The sequence below is a fragment of the Tachypleus tridentatus genome, chromosome 11 (assembly GCF_004210375.1).
Source record: "Tachypleus tridentatus isolate NWPU-2018 chromosome 11, ASM421037v1, whole genome shotgun sequence".
In the NCBI taxonomy this organism is placed as follows: domain Eukaryota; kingdom Metazoa; phylum Arthropoda; class Merostomata; order Xiphosura; family Limulidae; genus Tachypleus; species Tachypleus tridentatus.
Window position 1 is genome coordinate 32,193,058 of NC_134835.1, and position 6,376 is coordinate 32,199,433.

Below are 6,376 nucleotides of genomic sequence, written 5' to 3' on the forward strand. Positions count from 1 at the left end.
CTTTATTGTTGTTCATACGAATTTCTTACTCATGTTTCTCTCATCTTTTCAGGATTCACACTTTGATCTGTTTTTTTTATCTTACCGATTGTTTCTGTTTATTTATTTTTAGATACAAAGTTGTAGAATTAGCTACCCGTACACTGTACCATCGCTGATATCGAAATCCAACTTTTAATGTTATAAGCCCGTAGATTATTCGCTGAACTACCAGGAAACTGATAGCTTTTCAAAGTTGAACAATTTCACTCATGTGTATGTATATACGTACATACGCTCTTGACCAAAATGGTTATATACTGTTCTGTATTGTTGTTATTGCTTACATGCATGGGGTAGTTGTTCAGTAAATGTCCGAGTATTAAGAGAGGTGGCCTAGCATGGCCACGTGGTTAGGGTGCTCGACTCGTAATTTGAGGATCGCGGTTTCAAATTCCCGTCATACCAAACATGCTCGCTCTTTCAGCCGTGGGGGCGTTATAATGTTATGGTCAGTCCCACTATTCGTTGGTAAAAGAGTAGCCCAAGAGTTGGCGGTGGGTGGTGATGACTAACTGCCTTCTCTCTAGTATTACATTGCTAGATTAGGGAGGGTTAGCGCAGATAATCCTGATGTAGCTTTGCGCTAAATAAAAAACAAACAAAGTAGCAGAGAAGGTAGCGTATGATCGGACAAACATCTACGAGTTGTTAAGCTAGTCTGTATAAGTTGTTTTGAGCATTTGTTTGTCAAAAATGCATACACATCTGACTTGCTTAAAAGGGTGTATTTTTAGTATAAAATTTTTCAAAACAGACCAAGAGCTTGTTCAGACAATTTATCTGCACTTGGTGTAAAGTCATGCCTCGTCACGTATCAGAACTTATGGGTTGTCAACTTGTTTGCTTGTCCAAAAATGTATGACGCGATACACTGCCAGAACAGAAGGGTGCCCCTCAGAATACTCTAACCAGAACCCTCAAACCTCATTAGAATACAAGAAATACTGTTCAAGAAAGACTACTGATAAACTGTTGCCTGAGATGACAGTGTTTCGATCAGATTAACATGTTAAGGTTGATAAAAGTCTTGCAACACATTAAGACACGAATGGCATGAACATGTTCATTCCAGTGTATACACCGCGTGTATAGGTGACTTACCAAATTGGGTTATTTTGCAAGAAGGGCCATCTGCAAATCTATATTAACCAGAATTTACAGCTATCACTGCGTTACATGGGCAAAACAGTACGCCAACTTACAGTAAGGACACTGGCAACAAGTCAGCAGTTCAGATGAGTTCTGTTTCCGGCTTGTTGAAGTTGATGGTGGGATTTGCGTTCGTAGTTTGCCTGGAGAATAGACGAGGGAATATTGTCTTTCCCACAGGGAACAGACAGGAGGTGGTGCAGTAAATGTTTGGGCAACTACTTATCATAATGGAAAAGTTGTTCTTCTTACTCTCCAGGGAAACATCAATGAAGCCTCCTATAGACATTACATGTATTGTTTGTTTGGAATTAAGCACAAAGCTACACAATGGGTTATCAGTGTTCTGCTCACAACGGGTATCGAAATCTTGTTTGTAGCACTGTGAGTCTGCAAACATGCCATTGGGGGGCAGTATCACATGGATTTCATATTTTTGCCATATGCTAGGATAAAGTTTGGCAGCAACTTTTTGTCCTAAAATGGAAACAATGAATTGCATTAATCGTTTCTAATGTCTTAAGCTGAGTGAATCTATAAATAAAGATACGTCAGTTCGTTTGAAGCTATAACAGCTACCGTTCATTTATTGATTTATTATAATTATTTTATTATAATACGTTCTATGGTAGAAGCTTTTCAACTGTACCACCCTATACTTATTTTATTCTTCAATAAAAAAAGTAAATAAAGTTTGATAAAAATATACATACACACACCTAGTTATTCTCATAGCGTATGGATCCGGCGTGGCCACGTGGTTAGAGTGTTTGACCAGTAATCTGATGATTGAGGGTTCGAATCCCGTCATACCAAACATGCTCGCCCTTTCAGCCGTGGGCGCATTATAATGTGACGGTTAATCCTACTATTCGTTGGTAAAAGAGTAGCTCAACAGTTAGCGGTAGGTGGTGATGATTAGCTGCCTTCCCTCTAGTCTTACACTACTAAATTAGGCTAGCACAGATAGCCCTCGTGTAGCTTTGCGCGAAATTAAAAAAAAAAAAGAAATCGCCCTCTAACGGCATTTGTAACAGATCTTGCCTATCTCACGTTTCATGTTATCACAACAGCAATTCTCGTTTTACTTATATAATCTAAAATGTGCACATATTTATAATGTTAGCCACTTGTTGACTTTATTAGCATTTTGACTGGTTGGAAACGCAAATTTATAAACAAAAGGAAACCTTAACTTATACAAACATGCCGCGTGTACCGTTTAAATATCAAAACTGACTTGGGTGGCTTTATAGAAAGATGTGAGATCTTTAGCAATACTTACCTTCCAAGTGACCTATAAGAACCCTGCTCGTGTCAAAAGAAATGACCCCTCGAGTAGACGACTCGATTAGGACGTCCTGGGTGAAAATGGATACGTCTGTCTTCATGCGAAGTTTGAAGGCCCTGAATAGAAAATATGAATAGTTAATTATTTAATTCAACCTGACGTCATCGAGACATTCAGCTACAGACATTATACGTATTTCTATCACGGTTCACGCGCAGGCTTACTGTTAGCAATAATAAATTCGTTTGTTTTAAATTCAGGTATATTTTATTGATATTTTAGGTTAAAAATCATTTTTTTATAATTTTACATTTATTTTTGTACTGGGCTGTGCCTGACCCAACTTTTAGCGTGTCTGAACTATGAATTGGAGGATTATTGGTTCGTAGACTGTTACCGCACAAAATGCATTCATACTTGCAATTATGGATGCGCAATAACAATAATTAGTAACATCTGACTATTCCACCAGGCAAGAGTTAGAGATGTAGTTTTTGAAGAGCTGCCTTCTCTTTAGTCCATCAATTGAAACTGTGGATGGCTGTGGGTAGATAGCCCTTGTGTAGCTTTGCGAGACATTCTGAAGCAGTCTCTTGGCGTCTCCGCAATGGTTTAACTTCTTCCTGGTGGCTGACTACGTAAGTAGACTCACGCTTTCGTAATTAGAGGAAGCATCGTCTCTAAAGCTTGGAGGAAGGAAACAGAGTGGTAATCTGGTTATAAAAAATCTAGAAATTCTCCATAACGATAATCTTTAATGTCTGTCATGAAAACGTATCTGACTGAAAAGTGGTATTAAAAACAATCCTGAACAGTGACTAATAAATTATAATAACGAAATTGCTTTTAAAGTTTAATACGAGGTATAGATTGCAACTAGACAGTTGAAGCAGTAAAATATGGCGTTCATTACATTTCAGTTCGGAACGAAAACAATAGAAAAAGGTTGAAATATATTTGAGGGTGTGTTTTGTTTTTTAATATACAACGAAACTATTGTTCTGTTATGTAAATCGGGACAATATTGTTACGACGGTTATCTTTAGGAACGTTTAATGTCCCTCAGCACTTTACATTTGTATTAGATAATGCTTTTATTGTGAAACGTCGATAGCTGTTTGGCTTGTTTGTTATTTAGAGATGTATTAATAATTATAGTATATCAATGATTAGAGGTGTATTAATAATTATAGTATATCAACGGTCAGAGGTGTATTAATAATTATAGTATATCAATGATTAGAGGTGTATTAATAATTATAGTATATCAATGATTAGAGGTGTATTAATAATTATACTATATCAATGATTAGAGGTGTATTAATAATTATAGTATATCAATGATTAGAGGTGTATTAATAATTATAGTATATCAATGATTAGAGGTGTATTAATAATCATAGTATATCAATGATTAGAGGTGTATTAATAATTATAGTATATCAATGATTAGAGGTGTATTAATAATTATAGTATATCAATGATTAGAGGTGTATTAATAATTATAGTATATCAACGGTCAGAGGTGTATTAATAATTATAGTATATCAATGATTAGAGGTGTATTAATAATTATAGTATATCAATGATTAGAGGTGTATTAATAATTATACTATATCAATGATTAGAGGTGTATTAATAATTATAGTATATCAATGATTAGAGGTGTATTAATAATTATAGTATATCAATGATTAGAGGTGTATTAATAATCATAGTATATCAATGATTAGAGGTGTATTAATAATTATAGTATATCAATGATTAGAGGTGTATTAATAATTATAGTATATCAATGATTAGAGGTGTATTAATAATTATAGTATATCAATGGTCAGAGGTGTATTAATAATTATAGTATATCAATGGTCAGAGGTGTATTAATAATTATAGTATATCAATGGTCAGAGGTGTATTAATAATTATAGTATATCAATGGTCAGAGGTGTATTAATAATTATAGTATATCAACGGTCAGAGGTGTATTAATAATTATAGTATATCAATGATTAGAGGTGTATTAATAATTATAGTATATCAATGATTAGAGGTGTATTAATAATTATAGTATATCAATGATTAGAGGTGTATTAATAATTATACTATATCAATGATTAGAGGTGTATTAATAATTATAGTATATCAATGATTAGAGGTGTATTAATAATTATAGTATATCAATGATTAGAGGTGTATTAATAATCATAGTATATCAATGATTAGAGGTGTATTAATAATTATAGTATATCAATGATTAGAGGTGTATTAATAATTATAGTATATCAATGATTAGAGGTGTATTAATAATTATAGTATATCAATGGTCAGAGGTGTATTAATAATTATAGTATATCAATGGTCAGAGGTGTATTAATAATTATAGTATATCAATGGTCAGAGGTGTATTAATAATTATAGTATATCAATGGTCAGAGGTGTATTAATAATTATAGTATATCAATGATTAGAGGTGTATTAATAATTATAGTATATCAATGATTAGAGATGTATTAATAATTATAGTATATCAACGGTCAGAGGTGTATTAATAATTATAGTATATCAATGGTCAGAGGTGTATTAATAATTATAGTATATCAATGATTAGAGGTGTATTAATAATTATAGTATATCAATGATTAGAGATGTATTAATAATTATAGTATATCAATGGTCAGAGGTGTATTAATAATTATAGTATATCAATGATTAGAGGTGTATTAATAATTATAGTATATCAATGATTAGAGATGTATTAATAATTATAGTATATCAATGATTAGACGTGTATTAATAATTATAGTATATCAATGATTAGAGGTGTATTAATAATTATAGTATATCAATGATTAGAGGTGTATTAATAATTATAGTATATCAATGATTAAAGGTGTATTAATAATTATAGTATATCAACGGTCAGAGGTGTATTAATAATTATAGTATATCAATGGTCAGAGGTGTATTAATAATTATAGTATATCAATGATTAAAGGTGTATTAATAATTATAGTATATCAACGGTCAGAGGTGTATTAATAATTATAGTATATCAATGGTCAGAGGTGTATTAATAATTATAGTATATCAATGATTAGAGATGTATTAATAATTATAGTATATCAATGATTAGAGGTGTATTAATAATTATAGTATATCAATGATTAAAGGTGTATTAATAATTATAGTATATCAATGATTAAAGGTGTATTAATAATTATAGTATATCAATGGTCAGAGGTGTATTAATAATTATAGTATGTCAATGATTAGAGGTGTATTAATAATTATAGTATATCAATGATTAGAGGTGTATTAATAATTATAGTATATCAATGATTAGAGGTGTATTAATAATTATAGTATATCAATGATTAAAGGTGTATTAATAATTATAGTATATCAACGGTCAGAGGTGTATTAATAATTATAGTATATCAATGGTCAGAGGTGTATTAATAATTATAGTATATCAATGATTAGAGGTGTATTAATAATTATAGTATATCAATGATTAGAGGTGTATTAATAATTATAGTATATCAATGATTAGAGGTGTATTAATAATTATAGTATATCAATGGTCAGAGGTGTATTAATAATTATAGTATATCAATGATTAGAGGTGTATTAATAATTATAGTATATCAATGATTAGAGATGTATTAATAATTATAGTATATCAATGATTAGAGGTGTATTAATAATTATAGTATATCAATGATTAGAGGTGTATTAATAATTATAGTATATCAATGATTAGAGGTGTATTAATAATTATAGTATATCAATGATTAAAGGTGTATTAATAATTATAGTATATCAACGGTCAGAGGTGTATTAATAATTATAGTATATCAATGGTCAGAGGTGTATTAATAATTATAGTATATC

General features: G+C 30.8%; 1 pseudogene across 1 annotated transcript in view; it reads right to left on the reverse strand.

Annotated features, from left to right (window-relative positions):
* Nucleotides 1–3,389, reverse strand: part of LOC143231881 (disintegrin and metalloproteinase domain-containing protein 10-like) — a 51,921-nt pseudogene extending 48,532 nt beyond the window's left edge. The window contains exon 1 of the transcript XR_013017267.1: nt 2,477–3,389. The product of XR_013017267.1 is annotated as a disintegrin and metalloproteinase domain-containing protein 10-like (transcript). The remainder of the gene's footprint in view (nt 1–2,476) is intronic.
* Between the last annotated feature and the right edge of the window lie 2,987 nt (nt 3,390–6,376).